Genomic DNA, 22,581 nt, shown 5'->3' on the forward strand with positions numbered 1-22,581 from the left:
CTTTTCTCATTTAATCCTAACCAGATTTTACACTGAGATGTGTTACTGTCCCGGTTTTATAAATGAGAAAACTGACACTCAAAACGGTTCAGGAACTTGAGCAGGGACACGCACCACTGACAAGGACAAGATTCTAACCTAAATGTACCTGATACCAAATGCATTTTCAGGGGTCACCGTCTCATCTGGGGACTCCAGAGTCTGAACAAGCCACTTTATTTAGTTTTTAGAGTGGGCTCATTAGCTACTCTGTTCCCACACTCAACATGTAGCTCTTACCTTACTATAAATTTTACCATCTTTACGGAAAGAAAAATATTTGTTATAAAATCCACTCTACAAGACTTGGATTTTGGGATCTAAACAAGTTTTAGAACCTTAGAAATTCCTGTGGAAATATTACTAGAGCTCTCATATCCAGGAATTCCCTTATAAGGTCTTTATCCTCTATCCCCAGAATCATTTGAATTTCAAGATCATTTGAATTTATGTAAGGTCATGAATCATGAGAATTTGTTTTAGTAATTTTTATAATGGTGCAAATAGTAATACAAAGAAATTCTTTGGGTTAGTAGAATAACAAGAAATACAAAGAAATTTAAGGGTTAGCAGAATAACAAACCCTAGATTTTGGTTTTATTTGACTTGGACATAAATCCTATTTAGAATATTTATATACTTAGAAAAATAGGTATTTCTCTTCTGATTAGATACCCTTTGCCCTTACACTCCAAATTTGGTCACCAGAAACCAACTGTTCTTCAACTTCTATACATATAAAGAAACTTGAAGGATTTAATTCTAAATATACCGGATTCAGCTGATAATACTTCTCATTCTCCATAGTGTGATTTTAATAAATATTTTCATGCTAAAAGTCCATGATTTAAAAAATTAACCTAAGAATCCTTTCAAAATTTAATGGTAGGCTTTGGCCACAGGGAACACATGCACATATCAAGTCAAATAGTTTCCTTTTTCGTTTTAGGATAATCTAAAAACACAAAATAGTTAACATACTTGAAGCTAAACTGGCAAATGCCTCTATTTTACCCGACCAAGTCTAGGAGAGGTGCAATCAGTAAAACTGATTTATTTACCCACCACTAGAATGGTGAGGGACTTACCTGGTTGGCAAATTTGGAAAGACTAAGTGGGATGCAGAGCTCTCTCTAGACCCTGTTTCTGCCTGCAAGTTCCCACAGAAGGTTACACAGAAAGGAATTCTCGAAAAAATGACATGAATAAATTACATGAATACACTACAGTAGATGCAAGAACAAAATAAAAACAAATTTTAAAATATTGTATTTCATTACACAGCATTTCCTCACAAATGCTCAACCACATAACCCTGTTAATTTTGCCAGCATGTTCAGCCTAACAAGTGTAAAAAGCAACATAAGTGAGCCTGACGTTAAAGTTGATAACAGTACATATACTCAAACTCAGAAGTTCAACTAATTGCATTGGAAATTGAAAGTAAATTAGAAAGTCGTAAGCAAATTGCCAGTTATAAACACTTAACATATATCTTAGTTCTTTCTCTGTAATAAAAAAAATTTTATTTCTATGGTTTATCGTAAATGAAAAATAAGACGGGGAACTGGGCATTTTCTTCTTGGCACTTTAAAATAAAAACAATAAATAAATAAAGCTTCACTGAAGCTGTAGGTTGCCAGTGCTCATGAAAATAACTGATCCAAGGGCCATTAGTGGCTCATAAAATAAGAAAGCTCAATAAAATAATCATAACCTCACATGTTTATTTAGTTCTGAGACTTAAGTGATGGACCTTTGTACCTGACCATGCCTAGAGACAGTTTCATTACACACACACACACACACTCTCTCTCTCTCTCTCTCTAATTATGTAAACTCACAGACACACATTTATGGGACATCTATAATGCCATCATATCTTTCCTTTAGTAAACAACAAAGCGGTATTATTTAGTTTCCTTTACTAAATAAATCAGCCAAGCAATGGCTTTCTCTTTAAATTATAATTAGTTATAATTTGAAGCCTCTAAATTTCCTATGAATGGCAGATAAACCCAAGCCAGAAAGAAAGGTTCAACTAATATGAATATGTTATAACCCTCTGTAATTACATTTCTAGGTTTCTGAACTTGTTTTATCATTATCAAATTCATTTTAAGTAGTTTTTAAGGACAGGGAATCCAAAATTTTCATACAGTACTCACCTTCTTTCTAACTTCCTAACTTACCCATAATATGGAGAATGCTCAAAACTATGTAATCTCTCAAGTGACAGTAGTGTCTTAGACAAATTTAGGGTGAATAAAGCATATGTTTCTTACATGACAAATAAAATGTTTTCACACACTTAAAAAATATCTCTTATTAGTAACAAAAAAATTAGTAAAGCAATGCCATATCCTTGATTAAAATAGTTGTCCCTGGTCAACCTTCACTTTACAGAAAGCAATGTTTATTTATTTTTATTTTTTTAAGTTTATTTATTTATTTTCAGAGAGAGAGAGAAAGAGAGAGAGAGCAGGAGCAAGGAGGGGCAGAGAGAAAAAATCCCAAGCAGGTTCCACATGGTCAATGCAGAGCCCCACGTGGGGCTCGAACTATGAACCTTGAGATCATGAACAGAGCAGAAATAAAAAAGCGGAGGCTCAACAGACTGAGCCACCCAGGCACCCCTCTCTGGTATTTTAGAACAAGGGACTTCTCCTCCTTTCAATATATTCTCTTTAGCTAGAATCTTGATGTCTTCTCTAGATACATTTTTAGTCATGTCTAGGAGCATTCTCTATTGAGTCTCCCTACTTGACCACAGAGATTCTCACCTTCTTCCCATCTTAACAAAAATCTTGTCTTGACTCCACTGTCCTACTGTTTTTCTTTAATCTTACCCCCTCAGTTCTAAGAAATTGTTTGCTATTTGGGCTCCATGTCAACTTTTACATAGTTTTCTCTCTGGTCTCGCCAATTCCAATCACATTCACTCTTCCTGATGAATTAATCTTTCTAAAGCGTAGTTTGGTTAAATCCTTTTAGAGCGAAGTGTGGTGATAGTGGAAGGCAAAAAGGATTCCCAATGGTTCTTCAGCAGCTACAGAACCAAACTGATTCCTCTTCCTCTGGATAAATTTTATTTCATTTCACTATTCTTTTCACCTCTGATTTAACAAAACTGTAAAAGTCACTATTCTTCCACAAAACATTTACATGCCTGCCTCAAATTTTAGTATTCCCTTTGTCTAAAACAGCATTTTTCAAACATTTTTAATCATGACCTAAAGTGAGACATAAAATTGTGACCAAGTATACACACAATTAAACATATGTATGTCAGTATCACATATAAATCCAAAAAATGTCTTGACATAATGACACTCTGTAACTTTTTACATGTAAATCACGATCCACTGAACTTCTTTACCCAGTAATAAAGAGCAACCCACAGTTTGAACACCCTGATGTAGATTATCTACATCCCTAACCTTTTTCTAAATTTGATTCAATTATGTACTTCATTATGCCATCATTCATTTCATTCAAAAGAACAAGTAATAGGGGTGCCTGGGTGGCTCAGTTGGTTAAGCGTCTGACTTCAGCCTAGATCGTGATCTCACGGTTCGTGGGTTCAAGTCCCACATCGGGCTCTGTGCTGTTGGCTCAGAGCCTGCAGCCTGCTCGGATTCTGTCCCTCCCTCTCTCTCTGCCCGCTCCCTCCCCCCCAACTCACTCTCTGTCTCTCTCTCCTTCAAAAATAAATGTTAAAAACAAAATTTAAAAGAATAAGTAATAATGCCCTGTTGGAAGTCATGCATTTCTGTCAGCACTGGGAATAAAATATAAGCAAACAAATCCCTACCCTCATGGAGTTTGTAGAGTCCATCCCAAAAGACAGTGATCATCCATGCTCCTCTCTTCTTAAAATATTTACCTAATTTATCCATTTCATAGCTATATCATGCTACTTTACATTTCTTCATCTTTTTAATCTAAATCCTATCTGCACAAATAAACTATAATTTCCTTCAAGAGAGGAATCCCTTCTCCCCCCCCCCCCTTTTTTTTTAAAGTAGGCTTCAGGCCCAGTGTGGAGCCCAATATGGGGTTCTAACTCATAACCCCGAGATCAGAACCTAAGCCAAGAATAAGAGTCAGATGCTTAACTGACTGAGCCACCCAGGCCACTTAAGAAAGGAATCTTAATTACACATATTTGCACTCTGTACCTTCATTTAGTATGGGGAACAATGGGGTAAAGTAAGAACACAATGAGTTCTAGCCTTAGTGCACCACTTACCAGCTTTGCAATGGTGGGCCAGTCACTCAACTTCTCTCAAGTTCAGTTTCTTCATCTGTAAAATGAGGGGGTTGGGCTAGGCCAGTGGTTTTCAAATGCTACTGCAAAAAGTTTTCAGGATTCAGTGCAGGTTCCAAAGCATGAGAAGAAGGGTCTTCACTCAAAAAAGGGACATCAGGGCTTGGATCCCCTTCTCCTTCCTCAATTGCAGCTTACAATTCTGTTTGGAAAAAAGACAGGTCTCAGTGTTAAAAAAAGTTTTAATTATTAAATCTCCAGAGTTTGCAATCGTGTGCTCTACCTTCTCTGCCATACAAGTTGACGTGGGGGAAGAAGAATAAGGTAGGAGGAAATGAGGTAGGAAAGAGGCAGGAAAGAAGACAAAATACTTCTAATAGAGTTTATACACTACTGGGTTTCAAAAGTTGCTAGGAACAGTATATATGTTACTTTATTTTTTCTATTAAAAACTTCACAAGATAGGAATTATTAGGCTCATTTTACATATGAGAAAAATGAAGCTCAGGAAGGTTGGATAACTTGATCAGGTACTGATCAATTAAGAAGCAGGGAGGCCAAAATATTCTCTTTCCATTATCCCAAGCTACCCTTAAAAGAACCTAACAAGGACATTACATATGCCCTTTATTTTTATTTTTTTTGTTTTTTTGCTTTTCCTATATTTCACCTTAATCCTCACAACTTTGAGGAATATAGTTCTGCATTATTCTTATTTTGCCAATTAGGAAACCAAGGTTCTAAGAAATGAAAGTGACCTGCCCAATGGTAAAATAATTCAATGGGAGCAAGCATGGAGCACAATACCTGAATTCATATTCTGTGCTCTTTCCATACACCAAATTTTCTCCTTTAAAAGAAAGAAAGAAAAATAAGGAAACAGGAAGAGGGAAGGAGGCAGAATGGATGGCACAAGTGGACAATTATAACAATTCCACTGCTTACTTAAGAGAGCTAGTGAGTTAAATGAGATAATGAAAATGAGATCATGGAAAGCACCTTGAAAAATCTGAAATAATATCAGCCATTATTATTAATTATTCAAACAGTGTGCACTGACATTGACATTTTGTGTTTTTGTAAAATTCCATGTGGTAATTGCAAATATAAAAGAGCTATATAATGAATTAATTGCTTAGATATACTACAGAAACTCCTATAAAAGAAGGACGATCTGACACTCTTGAGATTATGATACAACAGTTGGTTATATATGCCTGCTTTCTGTTCATGATATACAATCCCTACCAGCAGCAGAATAATTCAAATTTTCAATTTTTCTTGAATTTCATCACAAACTCAATCAAAAGCATGGAAGTCAGTATTTTAATATCCTTGTACCATGTGAAAAATAATAGCATGCTCTACTACCTGAACTCTTAGAACATTTTTTATTTTGATTGTCTTCCCATTATACTGAGAGATTGTCAGGACCTTATCAGGAAGATCATCCAAACAAACTAGAACATTATTAAAGCTCCAGCAGAGCAGTAACTCACTGAGTGTATGAGTGATTAAAAGCCATACAGTTGTGACAAGGACCATAAGGAGATCAGACAAAAGAGTTACATGTCTTTTAAAAAGACCAGAATGATTTAACCCTTTGTATCTTTTACCAGCATTAAAGCTGCAGCATTATTTGATCAATATTAAAGCCTTATGTGACTGAATTCCTTATGGCAAATCACTTCCAAAGGTCAAAACCGAGAAACTGGATTAACGAACAATTACAACATAATTATTGCCTTGCCACAGTGCCAGCGTTCCAAAAAAATGATATTTAACATAACAATATATCCTGACATTAGTAAACACTACAACTTTTGGAATCTGTCATTGACTATAGTTAAACTTCTTTAGATTCACTGAGGTATTTGGGCTTAGAAACATATTCCCATTTCATTTAACATTCACAAAACTATTATTAAATGCTTCCTATCTGCCAGACGTTGCACTGTTCACTGGAAAAAAAGGCATAAACTGAGAATAGATGCTCCTTGGAGGAATGAGCAATCTAGCGTGAGAAAGAAACAGCTAAGTTAATTTTTACAATGGGATGCCACTGAAAAAATGCCTCTGCCATGTTGTTAAGTGAAGTAAACTGACCTTTAAAACCAAACAGTACCAAAACATTAACTGCATTCTCTTAAGCAGAGGAGAACAGTGATTATTAGACTTTATTTTCTGCTTTCTGGTTTTTGGAACAATTTTTTTTGTACACTTATAGTCAAAAGTAAAGGGTTCAAGAGAGAAATTCTTTAACGAATGTCTGGGGAGAATGCTGTAAAAATCCCAGGAGAAGACCACTACTGACTGAGAGTAAGACAAACCCTGGGAGCAAAAGTGACTTCTGAACTGTCTCTGGATAGTCAATGACAGTGTAGAAGACAGTGGATGACAGCTGTAGTACTGAGAGAATCATCTAGAAGAAGAAAAAGTTTTAAAGTCAGCTTTCCATACAGTTCGAGTGATGGATGAGGGAGAAGTGTGGGAAACTGAATGCTCCTCAGGAGAGAAAAATAAGGAGACCAAGCTGTCAAGGGCTTTAGATGCCAACCTAATGACATCTGGATTTTATCCTGTAGTCAATGGGAAGCCAGGGCTCTAGCAGTTGGGGCCTCTAAACCTAGGACACTCTCAGATTTCTCTTTTCTAAGATGTTTCTGACTCAAAAGTCTGTGAGGTAAAACTCTTGGTTGAGGATGAAAACTCCTAATGGAATAAAAATTGAGTCAGTAAGTTTGAAAGGTCCATTGAGTTGGAACTGACAGGACCTGTCCACCAAGTGCAGAGAGGGGTGAGAAGAAAGAAAAACCAACGGATAACTCAGAGAGAGCAGGATTAGGGCAAATGAAGAGTTAATGAAATCACTGGTGCATACTGAGGATTATTCAATGGACAGTTTGAACACAGGTTTTCTATCCAAGAGAAAGACTGAGGTCCTTTCTCCTCTGATTTTCATCACCGTTACAGTAAAGTAACTAATTATATATCACTAGCAAGTAAGTAATGCTTTTAATCTTTTTTTAATGTTTATTTATATATTTATTTATGAAAGAAAGAGACAGAGCGAGTGAGAGAGAGAGAGGGAGCAGGGAGAGGCAGAGAGGGAGAGAGAGGATCCCAAACAGGCCCACACTGTCAACATGGAGCCTGATGTGGGCCTGGAACTCATGGACCAAGAGATCATGACCAGAGCTGAAATCAAGAGTCGAATGCTTCACCAACTGAGCCACCCCAGCACCCCATGTTTTTAACCTTATAAGTGAAATTCTTTAAAAACAAAACAAAACAAAACAAAAACAAAAAAGCTTGGGTGCCTGGATGGCTTAGTTGATTAAGGGTCGGACTTCGGCTCAGGTCATGATCTCATGGTTCCTGGGTTCGGGCCCCACTTTCAGGCTCTGTGCTGACAGTTCAGTAGTCTACTTTGGATTCCGTGTCTCCCCCTCTCTTTGCCCCTCCCCTGCTCGTGCTCTGTCTCTCTCTGTCTCTCAAAAATGAGGAAGCATTAAAAAAAATTAAAGAAACAATTTTCTTAAATAAAAATGTTTTTAAAAAGTTTGAAGTTTCTAATAATGGCCAAACAAAAAATCATACACATCAAGAATACTCATACTTATATTCATATACTTTCCTTCTGATATAAACTGGGTTATTGTCCCCATCATTCAGTTTCTCTCACTAGGTTTAGACATCCACATCCTGTGCTAAGTAATTTTACAGTGCCTGCACTGTGGGTAGAATATACTTCCCTATCGCAGTAATGTTGAGCTTGGCCACGAAATTGCTTTGACTAATAGAATGTCAGTGGACATGATGTAACAGAAGCTTTAATTGTTTGCATGGCTTGGCTTGCTCTCTTGTGTACCTGTGATCTGTCACAAAAGGAATATGCCACTCTATCTACTGCTCCTTCAACTGCACCTCATACCTGAAATGTAGTCAGAAGCCTGCAGTATAGCCTAATCCTAAGGAGCCTCGCTTAGATCAGCCCTATTACACCCTTGAGAGTATGAAAATAAATAAAATAACAGTAAGACACTAAGCATTTTATGGCTTGTTGTTGTTGTTGTTATGCAGCATTACTGTAGCAACAGCTGACTACAACAGGTTTTCCCTTACCTCAGAGTAAAGGAAACAGAGGTGTGTGTTTTTTCCCTTAAGACTATGGTTTGCTATACAAGCATAATGTACTTGGTGGGTTTTTTTTAAATTTTTTAATGCTTATTTATTTATTTTTTTGATAGGGAGAGACAGCACGAACAAGGGAGGGGCAAAGACAGGAGACACAGAATCCAAAGCAGGTTCCAGGCTCCGAGTTGTCAGCACGGAGCCCGACGTGGGACTCCAACCCACGAACCGCGAGATCATGACCTGAGCGAAAGTCAGAGGCCTAACCGACTGAGCCACCCAGGTGCCCCAAGGCATAATATATTTGCAAAATGTATATATAATGCTTTGGTGCAGAAGACCTCAAAGTTGAAGATGGTATCGATAGATGACTCTATAAATCAAGGTTTTCAACTGTGCAAATTTATCAGTAAAGTTACAGTATATCAATGGAAATTCATGCATGATTTGTAGTGAATATTAATAAGCTCATTCTAAACAAAAGAATAAGAATATCCAAGACAATCTTGAAGACACTATTTTATTTGCTTTTATGCATGTATATTTAAAAATATTAAAATAAATAATGGAAATAATTATAGAACTAAAAAGAGATCTTAGAGATTAAACATATAATAACCAAAATGCAAAATGCATCAGAAGCCTAAAAAGTAAACAATAAAAATACTTCTTACATAAAAAATAAACGCAAAAAGAGAATGAAAATATGAAATAAAAGTCAGGAGACAAAACTAATCTGGGAGGTCCAACAAAATAAGAAAATGAAACAAAAATAAGAAAATGAAAACAAAGAAATAGGAAAGAAAAAAATCATTTAAAAAAACAAACCAACACTAGAAAATGTCCCCAAACTAAAGCAAAATATAAGATTTCAAAATTGAACAGGACCATGGGGACGTCAAGACAAAGAATGAAAAAAGGCCCACACTTTTGAAATTTTGTAACACAGTGCATCCTAAGATTTTCAAAAACATGCAGAGCCCCACAAGGGAAGTTTTGGAATGGGGGAGAAAATCTGAGACAACCTAAGACTTTGAGCATTAAAAAAAAATGAGGATAAAGTAACAGCAAATTTAGAGGAGAAAACAGAAAGAAACCGAATTTGAAATTTCAAAGTTAAAAACAAACTTGTCTGAAAAAAATCAAAGCCCAGACATAAAGCAGATGTAAATTTGGAATAATTTCAAGCAATTGAGTTAAACATTAAACAGAAAGAACGAGACTCCATTTGAACACATAACAATTTTTCCCAAGCATTTCCTAGGTTTCTAGGGGTGAACCTATATCCCCATAGAAGAGCACACTGCACATTAGACATGCTTCTGGACTGTCCATATTGTTTACCCGTTTCCAACTTTTAGAGGCAATAGATTAAAAAAAAGGAAGACTTGGTGATGGTTATAGAAAAAATATAAATATAAGTAAGCTTGACAACATAAAAGTTTAGCTGACCAAAAGTAAGCCACAGGAGAAAGGAAAAGTTGAGGAAATTAGCAGAAGTAATAACAGCTTGTCTTAAAAAATTAAAAGTATAGACTTGTTAAAAAAAAAAAAAAGAGAATTCTTAACAACATTATTTCAAGTGATAAAAGTAATCAGTAAAAGAACAAAATGAAAAATAAAAATGTTCAATATTGAAAGGAAGGGCAAGGAAAGATGGGTAGGTTAAGGGGGACAGATCCTCAACTATCAGAGCAGGAGTCGATGATTCTGCTTTAAAGTTGACAAGCGTGTGATCACCATTTATAGAGTAGCATCGCAACAGGAAGGAATTAAAAAACAACAGTTATGAGTTGCCCTGAGAATTTGATGAGAGTGAAGGAATGACAAGGGAGAGAGAGTACTGTTTATTATAACCATCCTGTAACATGGGATTGTGATTAATTAAAAAAAAAAAAAGATTTTTAAAAGAATGACTCAGAATTCACGTCCCATAATACTACTAGCTGCACACTTATAATAGCAACAAATAATAATAAACCTTCACCTTAAAAATTAAGAACCTAAAATGGAATGAGAAAAAGCCATCACCAGGCTAATGAATTAACTCAAATGCCCAAATTTAATATATTTAATGCAGAATGTTAAACATATTTAGAAAATAAAGTTTTTGCATATTTATTATCATTCAGTACTTATGATATTTACACACAGCATGTACCATTTTACCTGTATTCTCTTTTTTATTTTCTAAAAATAGGGGAGAAGAAATAATCATTTATTAAACACCTACCAGTGAAGTGTTTAAATATGTCTCTGTTCTCAGGACAAATTTGGTATAATTTTACCACCATATCAACTCTAAAGCAATAGCACTAAGAGATTTATCTGAGGTTAGTAAATGATGGAGTAAGGAGTGTTCTGGATCCAAAACTACTTCTATTATATTAGACTACTATAATCATTTTAGTGATCATTAATCCTACCGATGATCATTTTAGTCTACTAAATTATAATATCAAAATACTAATCTTAAAATACACACACAATTGTACTATGTTTACCTAGATCTTCCTTAGTTTCTGTGGTAAGCAGAGTAATGGCCTTCCAAAAATGTCCTCGGAAGCTCTAAATATGTTACTTTACATGGCAAGTGACTTTGAAGATGTGATGAAGATGAGGCTCTTAAAACAGGGTGAGAATCCTGACTAAGCCAGGTGGGCCCAATGGAATCACAAGGGTATGTAAAAAAGATGGAACGAGGAGTCAGAAGAATCAGAAAAGGAGTTGTGGTGACAGAAACAGACGTTAGAATGGGATTGTTAGCTTTGAAGCTGGAAGATGGAAGACGGGGCCACGAGCCAAGGAATGGAGGAAGACTCAAGAAGCTGGAAAAGCAAGGAAATGGATTCTCCACCAGAGTCTCCAGAGGAATGCAGCCCTCCTGACATCTTAAATTCAGCCCAAAGAGACCCCTTGGAACTTCTTGTGCTGTAAAATCATAACACGTATAATAATAAATGTTATCTCAAGCCACTCAGTTTGTGGTAATTTGTTACAACACACATATGAAGCTAATTCAGAAATAGTTTCAAAATCAGAAAGATCTGGGCGTAAGTCTTGTCTCTGCCGTGATGTGGGGCAAGATTCTTAGCCTCTATGAATTTCTGTTTCTTTATCTGCATTTTGAAATTATAAATAGCAAGTGTGGTGATCATTCATCTGTGGTTAGAGCTCATTAATGGGTAAATGCTATTATTAAGTACTAACAATAGAAGAAAAACAAAATTTGTAAGAAAAAAAAAATGGTGAAGATTGTTTTTTGCTTCCAAACTCCCGAAGTTAGCTAGCCAGTGATTCTTCATAACATATTGGCTACAAGTTGAAATATGAAGGAGGAAAACTCTTCCAATATTGAAACCACTTCATGATTTGAGCTTATTCACTGTACTCCTTTAATATCTAGCCTCTTTGGGGAAGAGGCAATATCCTTGACTGGCTATAAATTTATGAGTGTAGTTGCTTTTATGGCTCTGAATGTAATAGAACTTAAGTAAATACTGATAAGTTCTCTATTCTTCTGAGAAGTTTCCACCCACATAATATTGTCCTATCATTGGAAATCCCCACAGTTTTGATAAGAACGAAGGCAAGAACTCTTTTTTATATGATACTTGTCAATTAGAATCAGGACAGCATTCATCATTTTAGTTGGAAAGGCTATGTGTTTTTTAAAAAACCCACTTGAAGTCTGTATAATGAAATTTTACTTTTATTGTCTTTTGAGCACCTTCAGCTGGTCCTTGGGAGGTTAAGGTTGACTTTCAAGCTTATTTTTTTCAAGTATCCTTTAACATAGTTTGCATTTATAGATTAAATGGTAAACTGAATTAAAGGAAATAGGTATTTTCTGTCACCACAGTCTCCCCACATAAATTGACTATATTTGAAAACCATGTCCATCTTGTCAATATAGGGATAGATACTCCTTCATTAACTAGGCCTGTAGGGAACTATATTAACTCTTGCAAACCACTTAGACACCAGCCATTTGGCAGGAATTCTTTGTGTTCACACTGTATTTAAGGATATTTTTCTCCTCAGATGCAACATCTTAAGCTTTCTGTGTACGTATTGTAACATTGCACCAGTTAATTACTACCCAGGGGGCCTCACAAATAGGCGAATTCTCACTGAAAACCGTAATCACTCACAAAAGTATAAAGTGTGACTAAGAAAAAATGATTTACGACATCATTCCCCCTATTCCATCGTGTATGGTTCTTCACTGGTATGGGCATCCCTTTGAGATATGACCTATGTTATCTGAAAATCCACTCTTTAAGGAAACATTAAAGGTGAGGTGAAGCCTTCAGGAGGTAACTAGGTCTTATGTGCAGGGGTTCTTATGAATGGGATTAGTGTCTTCATAGGAAAAGGCCAGAGGGCGAGCTAGCTCTTTTTCAGCCTTGTGAGGATACAGCAAGAAGTGGGCTGTCTACAACCCGGAAGAGGGCTTTCACCGGAACCCGAGCATGCTGGCACCATGATCCTGGAACTGGACCATGATCCTCCGGAACGGTAAGAAATAAGTGTTTGTTGTTGAAGCCACCCAGTAATTTGTTAGAGCAGCCTAAACTGACTAAGACAGGGGGTATGAATAAACATGCATATGATTCAATGCATAAATGAGCAAACATTTCCTGAACGAACATATGTATGAATTAGTTACTTGATTTTACACAAGGACAGAGCAGAGTTTACTTCTCTTTGCCTACATGAAGCCAAAGTACACAGTTCATTTATAAACACCACTACACAAGCAACATTTTGAAGTGAAGACTAGAATAAATTATTTCATTATTCAGAATCCTATCACCCAACAAAACAACTATATTTTTCATGTTCCTATTAGTTTCCTGATCATATTTTAAATAGTTTAGCACAGAAAAATCAGACTATTTTTTTTCCACATAATGAGAACAATTCAGGCACAAGTTTAAAATTCTGCACATATAATAGGTTTTATAATCTTGACAGGCTACAGTGATCTCTCTTTCCTAAGAACTCATGACACTTTATGAATATTCTAATGACTAGGGACACGACCATATACTGTTATAAGACACACTTGGCATTATTATTTAGCCTGCATTCTGTTCAATTTTATATGTTATTTGCCCAGCTACAATGAAGCTCCGTCCTATTAGAGAATAGGAATTATGTCTCTTTATATAATCCCACCCTGCCTAGAAGAGTGAGAAAGATAGATAGATAGATAGATAGATAGATAGATAGGTAGATAATAGACATTTGTTCAATGAACGTCAAACAAATGTAGTCATTATTAGTGAATAAAAAATAAATGAGAAAACTAAAAATGCCTAATATTTTATATTGCTGTATTTTGAATATAATTATAATAGTTTGTTTCATAATCTTGCCTGCCTGAGACAGAAACGATTACTGTCCCTTAAAAATATGTATTTTAAGATAATCAACTTCTTTTCCATTAATATCATATCCATTAAATAGTTAAAAAGTCAGAAAGCCATTAGAAAAATAAAATTGAGCAAGAGTGATTAGCATTATTCTCTTTAGCTTTCACTTTTGATTTAAAAAGCATACGTGATATTAAAACCGTTCTTAACTTTGACCCAGTTGCAATGCTGAAGCAACATGAACTCTGCCCCCGAATGCCAACCTGTAAGTGGAGGTTATTGCCTTTCCTATGAGGGTGTAAATTCAATTAAACAAATGTACCACATGTACCAGGCATTTAGAAAACGAAGAAAGAAGACACAATTCCTCTGCCTTCAAGGAGCTTACAGGATAGTGGAGACATTTACATAGTACATGTATATTTAATTGTCAAAGTCAGAACAAGTTTTTTGTTTTGGGTTTTTTTTTTTTTATTTCTTTCTTTCTTTGTTTCTTTTGTTTTTTTGCTTTGTTTTGTTTTGTTCGTTTGTTTTTTGGTCTCCAGTGGAAATTATGAATTTAAATTTGATTCCTGTTCCCTTTGGGAAAATGAAGCCTTTAAAAATGAGTCAGAGTATCTCTTTGTTCTCAGGGTTTCTCTCATTTTGACAACTATTCCTCTGTGATAAGTAAATAAAGTCTAGCCCTTTAAATACAAACAAACACTGGTCTTCTTTCTCTTATTTTCTTCCTTGCTTATTTCTTCTGTTGGGTTATACATTTTCCTCCCATCCTTAATGCAAGACTTGGTCTTTAATTTTATCTTGTTTACCTAAATACACATTAATTCATGCACCTTATGAAAAACAGGACCTCCTAGTATTATTATTACCTCCCAAATTTATATTTCTAATCCTAACCACGTACCAGTGTGAGTCTTAAAACATAACAGTCTTAAAACATAGCAGCTCATTATGTTTTCCTTAAAATTAGCATCATTCTCCAATTTGTCCTCTACTGAAAATGTCTATCACCTCACTCTTGGCAGTATATATATCTACACACACACACGCACACACACAAAATTGTAAGTGTATATATATATATATATATAGATAGATAGATAGATAGATAGATAGATTTGTATTTTTTTAAAAGGTATTGCAGGTCTTTCATTCTATATACTGCACCTGTCACAAACTCATTTTGATAATTCCTTAGGAAGAAAAAGCTCATTTCTGCAGCAGTGACAGCAAGTTTTTATTTTCTTAAAAATTTTAACTAATGATGAATGCTTCCTCACTATGGTCACTCTTCTCACTTAATTAACCATTTCATCTTGAATCCAGCTTCATGCTGATACCAGGCTCCCCTTGAAGCTGCTTAGCGCCCATGAGCTCACCTACAGATGCTCCGCTCAGGCTCTGACTCCATTAGATTTAAGATCTAGATCCTGACTCTTCATCTCTAGAAAGGAGCCTACTCTACCCTACAGTAATGCTCCCATGAGTAAATATCTTTTTGCTGAATAAGACCTGAGCAGCCACCAACCTACCCTACCTCCACCACTCCTTCACCCCAGATGTTCCACATACCTTCTCAGACATGTTCTCTAGAGCACACAGCAGAAGATCCACCTAGCATATTCAATGTTATATGTGATGCTCCGTGAACGTTTCAGCCTAAGATATAACCTGCCTCCTCAAATAATTCATAGTGAAATCTAAGGGAATGGCTTGAGTCACATAGACCCAGGTTTTAATCCTGGGTCTGCTACTTACCTCATTGTGGACAACTTCAGTTTCTTCATCTAAAGAAAGATTTACCCAGGGTATGGTGAGGGGCAGGCATAAAATATATGGTCCATGGTGGACACCAACTTCTCTTCTATCTTCAGGCCAACACAGCGGGTCATATAAAGCTACCTGATTAATCAAGGCTACCTTATTATGCCAAAAAAGGAGCAGAGAGGCAGGAGTTAATGCACATCCTCATCTTCTCACTTTCTTTTAGATGAACAGACACGTAAGAGATACGGATCTTCAGGGGCGCCTGGGTGGCGCAGTCGGTTAAGCGTCCGACTTCAGCCAGGTCACGATCTCGCGGTCCGTGAGTTCGAGCCCCGCGTCAGGCTCTGGGCTGATGGCTCAGAGCCTGGAGCCTGTTTCTGATTCTGTGTCTCCCTCTCTCTCTGCCCCTCCCCCGTTCATGCTCTGTCTCTCTCTGTCCCAAAAATAAATAAACGTGGAAAAAAAAAAATATGGAGCCTTGGAATCTGCTCTGAATACTTCGGATACTTGGTAAATGACTAAATTAATTAAACAATAGATCTGTTCTGGATATATCAGACAATTGCTTCATAAATATTTTTTAAAAATTAACTAAAATAGATTATTTATTCTATGTGGCTTTGACATAGAGTGTTAATTTTACCTTCACAATACCAAGAAGAGGTTTTCAGTTACCATCCTGGTAAACACTGTATTTTTTATACTTTCTAAGGAAATATTGAAGTCAATTCTTTATTCATCATTTTTTAAAGGAATTAGGCCTAAAAAGGCCCAAATAAGATAGAATAGCAAATACAAAACTTGAAATGAAAACTAAGTTATCCAATAAAACACAGAAAGAATTACATTTTTCACAGGACTGTGCTTTCGAGGAAATAGAAAAAAAGATTTTTTTAAAACATCTCATGTATACAAATCAACAAATTCTTATAATATCTCCAGAAATCCAGTCTTGAATTGTGTTATGTATCATACCACTCTCAAACATTTGTAATTTCATTCTTAGTAGATACTCAATGCATTCAATATTAACTCCACATTTCTATTTCCTCATAATGTTTATGTTGAATTTTGAATGATTCAACTAAGATCTCACACAAAAAATTGAGATCTCCAAAGTGTAGAAAATGCACCTGTTAGATACATGTGGCTCTGGACAGATTTGTAAAATTTTGTGTACTTCTGGACAAAGAAGTCCCAGATAAGGAGTGCATTTTATGGTTCCCATAACCACTTAGTCAATAATGTTCACTAGATGGTAAAGTCCATACAACTCATTATAACTAGCTCTGATTTAGAACATCTAATTCCATAGAGCTATAGTTTTTTGAAGATGAGATTAAATAAGTTTGCATACAGAAAATATGCAAACATTGCAACTACTAGTATTTTAAAAGCAGCAAAAGTAACTTATAGAAGAAAGTGTATTAAGAGAGCATCATGGTTATCTCTAAAAATCTTTTTAATATCCTCCCCAAAACTATAAAGGTAATTACCACTTTCATGAGCTTTCCAGTTATTTCACTAATTAAATGACATTGTGGATGTGTCTGCAAAATCAAATGTAGAACTGAAATAATTTATCAAGATAAATGTTAGTAAAACATTTTCTTTAGTGACTTGCACATTTCATTTTGCTATACTTTAAGAACAACTACCCAGAAAATTATAGTCCTCCATGTTCATGCAAACAGAAAACACCAGGTTGTAGCAGATGATTTAATTGTTCTCTAGAGTATAAACTACTTGAACATTACTTCCCACACTGACTGTCATTGTTGGAAATGTGTGTAACTAAAGATACCAATATGCTGTGAAATGTAATTTTTAATTATTAATCATCTAGAAGCAATGTTATACAACAAAATAAATAAAATATCTCTAAATAGAGACAGTTGGGAAAGCTATATGAAATATATCACTTAGGTTTTAAAAAGTTCATAAATTTTTATGTTCTTAAAAACCACATTCTGTGTCCTCAAATAGCATATAGTAATCTGACATTCATTTTTTAGGAAGTTAATTTCCCAAAAATGTATAGTTAGTGTTTTATTCTGTTGAGGGTTGATATATGTAATTTGAAGATGAATTTTCTTGTTTGGGTTTTGATGAGACAGAAAAATGCATTTATGGGACTACATTATTTGCACAAAAGGTATGGGTGTGGGAGCAACAGGGAAGGACTGAAGACCTACATATCATTTTTCATGTATGATTGACAATTTTGTTATTCCCTACAAAATGCTAACGTTTATAGTGATATGCACATATGCAAGCATTTCTAAGTAGTTTTGATTCTTAATAGCAGCATTTTCTTATACCATTCCTTTCATTCAGTGAAAAAATAGATATGATGTCACAGACCAAGTTCTCTACTAAGCACTGGGGTTAGAGAGCAGTGAATAAAGAACACAAAGTCCCTGCCTTCGTGGATCTCATTCTTGTGAACAAGAGGGGCGCTATAAAATCGATATATCAAAATGTCAGGGACTGCTAAGTACAAGGAAGAGAGATAAAACAAGATGAGAGGATAGCATGAGTGGGGCTACTTTTGATAGGCTGATTTGATAAGAGTCTCTAAGAATTGGGCATTTAGGAAAAGACCTAGCAAATAAGCAGGGAGAAAAGAGCTTCTGGGGAGAGCACAGCAGCAGCAACACCCAAGCACCAACAATCCCTGTACATTCTGCAAACGTCAGGTAGGCCAGTGCAACTGGAGAACAGGAGGGTAAGTTAGGATGTACTAGCAAACATACTAAAGATTTATCTTACTTGATGTTCAGTACCATCACATGTGATATACATCATTTGCCTCATTTTACAAAACAAAACATAAAACATTAAGATCAGAAATAAGGAATAACTAGCCCATGACTGAGGCAGATCAATCACTTAATTCCGGGAGGAACAACACAGACACAGCCTACAGTCCTGGAACAAGGAATCTGGCTGCAGATACTAGAACAGCCTGCTGGTGTAGACAATAGAAAGCTTAAATTCTGGAGGCCTGACATCATTGCTACCCTACTGGATGGTTTTGAGCAATCATTTAATCTCTAAATGTTCCATGTGAACATAAACTCCCTATATAATCATCCATTTCTTCATTAATTGACTCTAAACATATTTATTAAAGGCCCAATGTGGAGTAGGCAACGTGATCAAGAATTATAATGAATAATAACTGAATGTTACTCATATTCAATATTCATGTTCACAGATCCCCCATTCAAGTGGAAAGCACACCTATGGACATATCATTCAAGACAATGTAAGTCCAATAAATAAGTAGAAAATGTGTTATAAAAATACAAAGCCAGGAAAATTGGAGAATGAAGATACATGATCACATTAGGACCTCCTCACCTCAAATGTTTTATTCTGTCAGTCATTGAGTAATAGTCTGTGCATCTTGTGAGGAAACAATACTGCATAAATTCCCATCATAAAACCTAAAAATTTTTTGGCAGACATGAGGCTATACTGGGTTCCCCTCTCTCTCCTTCCTGTAATAATCCCTGTAACTCTAAAATATTTCTCTAATAATAAGTCATATACTCAGAAATCTTCACAAGTCATGAATTTCTTCATTATAACAACAACAGTGGATGGAAATAATTTAACCTAAGTATACAAGTATTTCAACAATGAAATGTGCATAGGGAAACTATGCATGTTCTACTTTCCTTTAACATTAAAAAATTAAGTCAGGGGGTGCCTGGGTGGCTCAGTCGGTTGAGCGTCTGACTTCAGCTCAGGTCATGATCTCTCAGTTGACAAGTTTGAGCCCCGCGTCGGGTTGTGTGCTGACAGCTCAGAGCCTGGAGCCTGCTTCAGATTCTGTGTCTCCCTCTCTCTATGCCTCTCCCCTGCTTATGCTCTGTCTCTGTCTCAAAAATAAACATTAAAAAAAATTTTTTTTAATTAAATCAGGTTTTTTACAGTATAATTTTAGAGGCATTAAGCTTGAAAGACTCAAACTTACATAACCAGTGACATGTATCTTCAGTAACAACTAGTCTGGATAATTTACATCTGCAAATTTAGCTACTGAGGGTTTGAATAAGCCCAAGAATAAGAAAGGAGCCTGCCCAATGATAAATTATATACTGAGGCCTACATAACGAAACTATAGATAAGAGACTAAATGTAAGAGCAGGTCAATGAACTGGAGGGCGAATTAAGCTGAACTCAGTACCTCCATCTTGAAGCAGCTTTCTCTATAAAGTAGATGCCATCCTTCTTGAGGAATTAAAATCCTATTTCTCTACCACAGTGCCGGTAAAACAGAGAAAACATGCAGAATTCTAAGAAATTAATAATTCTGAGCCAGAAAATTAAAATTTTTGATAAATTCAAAAGTAAAAGTTGAATTTTAGGTTGGATCTATGACATACACAAACTTACCAATGTTCCCAATGGAAACAAAGAAAAGTCAGTTCCTATAGTCTCCACCTTCCTGGAAATGAAATAATATATCATAAAGACGGAAACAATGTTGTTACCATTCTAAAAAGGGCATCAGTAGAATCAAATATGTTTTAACAGAAATGCCATGTTAAAAGGGGCTTATGGGGGCGCCTGGGTGGCTCAGTCGGCTGGGCGTCCGACTTCAGCTCAGGTCACGATCTCGCGGTCCGTGAGTTCGAGCCCCGCATCGGGCTCTGGGCTGACGGCTCAGAGCCTGGAGCCTGCTTCCGATTCTGTGTCTCCCTCTCTCTCTGCCCCTCCCCCATTCATGCTCTGTCTCTCTCTGTCTCAAAAATAAATAAATGTTAAAAAAAAATAATAAAAAATAAATAAATAAAAGGGGCTTATGATTACTTTGCAATTTCTGACTAAGAAATCTTCCATTCAAACATTAAAATTTAATTCGGTCATAGTTAACCCTTTTTACGGTGACCAGTAGCCCAAATTTGCACAGAAGAGTGATACAAGAGTGTTGCCCAAGCATGCTTAATAATAGCTTCCCTTGCTACTCTCAAAAGTTTCCTGATTTGGAAGATAAGTTATGGTTGGGAATACTGTCACTTTTCTCAAGCCTTAAGATAGTGTCATGGGAAACCTGGCTGGCTCAGACTGCACAGCATGAGACTCTGATCTTGACTCTTGATCTCAGGGTTGTGAATTCAAGCCCACATAGAGCATAGTGCTTACATTAAAATAAAAAACAGTGTGATAAATAATAAATTTAATATCAAAGAGAGAAAAGAAAAAAATTAAGATTTACTTCTTTTGAAATATCATTTAATGAGCCATTTCAAATGCTTTTTGTGCCACTGATCCACTCTCTTGTCAACTAAAACTGAATGCTCAATTAAATAAGCTGAAATCCTACTGGTATTATTCTATTCACTAAAACAGAAAGGACTTCGGAAATATGTCATTCCTGGCAGAAATTAAAACCAAGAAGAATATAAAGTGGTTTACCAATGGTACATATATAGGACTAAAAACTAATAAAAAGAAAGACATACATATGTTAGGAAAATGCACTCATAATATAAGTGACACATGTACACACAGAATAAAGTCTAAATTTAATTTACTTGATTTAATCAGTTTTTTTTAAAATGTTAATTATTGTTTGAGTAATTATATTAGGCATTATCATTAATGCTAGAAAATTTGGGGCACCTGGGTGGCTCAGTTGGTTAAGTGTATGACTTTTGGTTTCAGCTTAAGTCATGATTTCACGGTTCGCGAATTGGAGCACCTCATCTGGCTCCGTGCTGACAGTGTAGAGCCTGCTTGGGATTCTCTCTCTCTTTCTGTCTCTGCCCCTCCCCTGCTCACAACATCTCTCTCAAATAAACCTTAAAAAAAAAAAGAAACTAGAAAATCAGAGGTTTAATAGTTAGAAAGTCTAGTTTTTAATGATTAAATTTGATACTTGATTATAAACAAAATATATACCTGTTATTGAAAATTTTGTAAAATATACAGAACTATTAAAAAACCTATAATTTTACCATCTGAAGTACCACTTTTAATATAGTCTTACATTAGATATTTACAAATGTTTGTAAGTGCATGTACATTATACGCACACACATACATATACATGTTATACAGATACATGCATATGCTTCCACATATAGCAAATGTACAACATACATTATTCCCTCTATATAGATTATTCTCTATTTGGAGTTTTTTCAACCTTTTGTTTTTACACAGTATTACACCCTGAGCATTGTCCTATTATCGTTATTATTTGAAAACATTATTTTAATGGCTGGATAGTAAATAAACTGTATTGACTTTGACTATGTCACTAATTATTTTAAAAGAGAAAAAAATCCTAGAAGTGGAATAATTGTCAGATGGTATGAGTTATTTTATAGATGATGACCTATAGTGTCAATGTACTCTTCACAAAAGTGGTCTTGTTTCATCATCCATTAGTGAAGAGCATAGGCTTTGGAACAGAGGTGCCCACAGTGGAATCATGGCTCAACCACTCACTAATCGCATACTTTAGTCTTTAAACTCTTTAACACTCAGATACTCATTTGCAAAGTGGTGACAATAAATGCTTTGAGGTTATGTTAGGACCAAAGGATGCTGGACACATATTAAAACTGCATAGATTATTACTGCACCCACTAGTAATGGTATAGTGCCAACACTGGATATTATCTTTTTTGTTCTTTGATAATAATTACTTATAGCATTTAGTATAAAATTTAAAGTAATTTTGAACGTATTTGATTACAGTCTGGCAGAGGCAACTAGCAGTTCCCTTAGATATGTTCCTCCTTTCACAGCAAGAGATAAGTAATGGGCACTTTGGAATTGGAGGTCACATTTCTCGGCCACCCTGGCAGCTGGGTATAGCTAAGTTTCCAAGGATGCAATGTGATCGTAAGTGATGCCTGCTACTTACAGGGCTAGGCTTTAAGATACTGTGCATGGGATCTCCATGCTCCCGCCTTCCTGAAGCTGAAATCCAGATGTGTCTGTGATTTACCTTCTACCAGGCAG

At 35.7% G+C, this 22,581-nt stretch overlaps 1 protein-coding gene across 1 annotated transcript in view; it reads right to left on the reverse strand.

Annotated features, from left to right (window-relative positions):
* The window catches only part of HNF4G (hepatocyte nuclear factor 4 gamma), a 136,621-nt gene that overhangs the window by 82,861 nt on the left and 31,179 nt on the right, over window positions 1-22,581 (reverse strand). Inside the window, exon 2 of the mRNA XM_040487560.1 lies at window positions 4,292-4,511. The gene's annotated coding sequence lies outside the window, so the exon portion shown is untranslated. The remainder of the gene's footprint in view (window positions 1-4,291; window positions 4,512-22,581) is intronic.

The sequence above is a fragment of the Herpailurus yagouaroundi genome, unplaced genomic scaffold (assembly GCF_014898765.1).
Source record: "Herpailurus yagouaroundi ecotype Mexico unplaced genomic scaffold, PumYag 165, whole genome shotgun sequence".
Taxonomy (NCBI): Eukaryota; Metazoa; Chordata; class Mammalia; order Carnivora; family Felidae; genus Herpailurus; species Herpailurus yagouaroundi.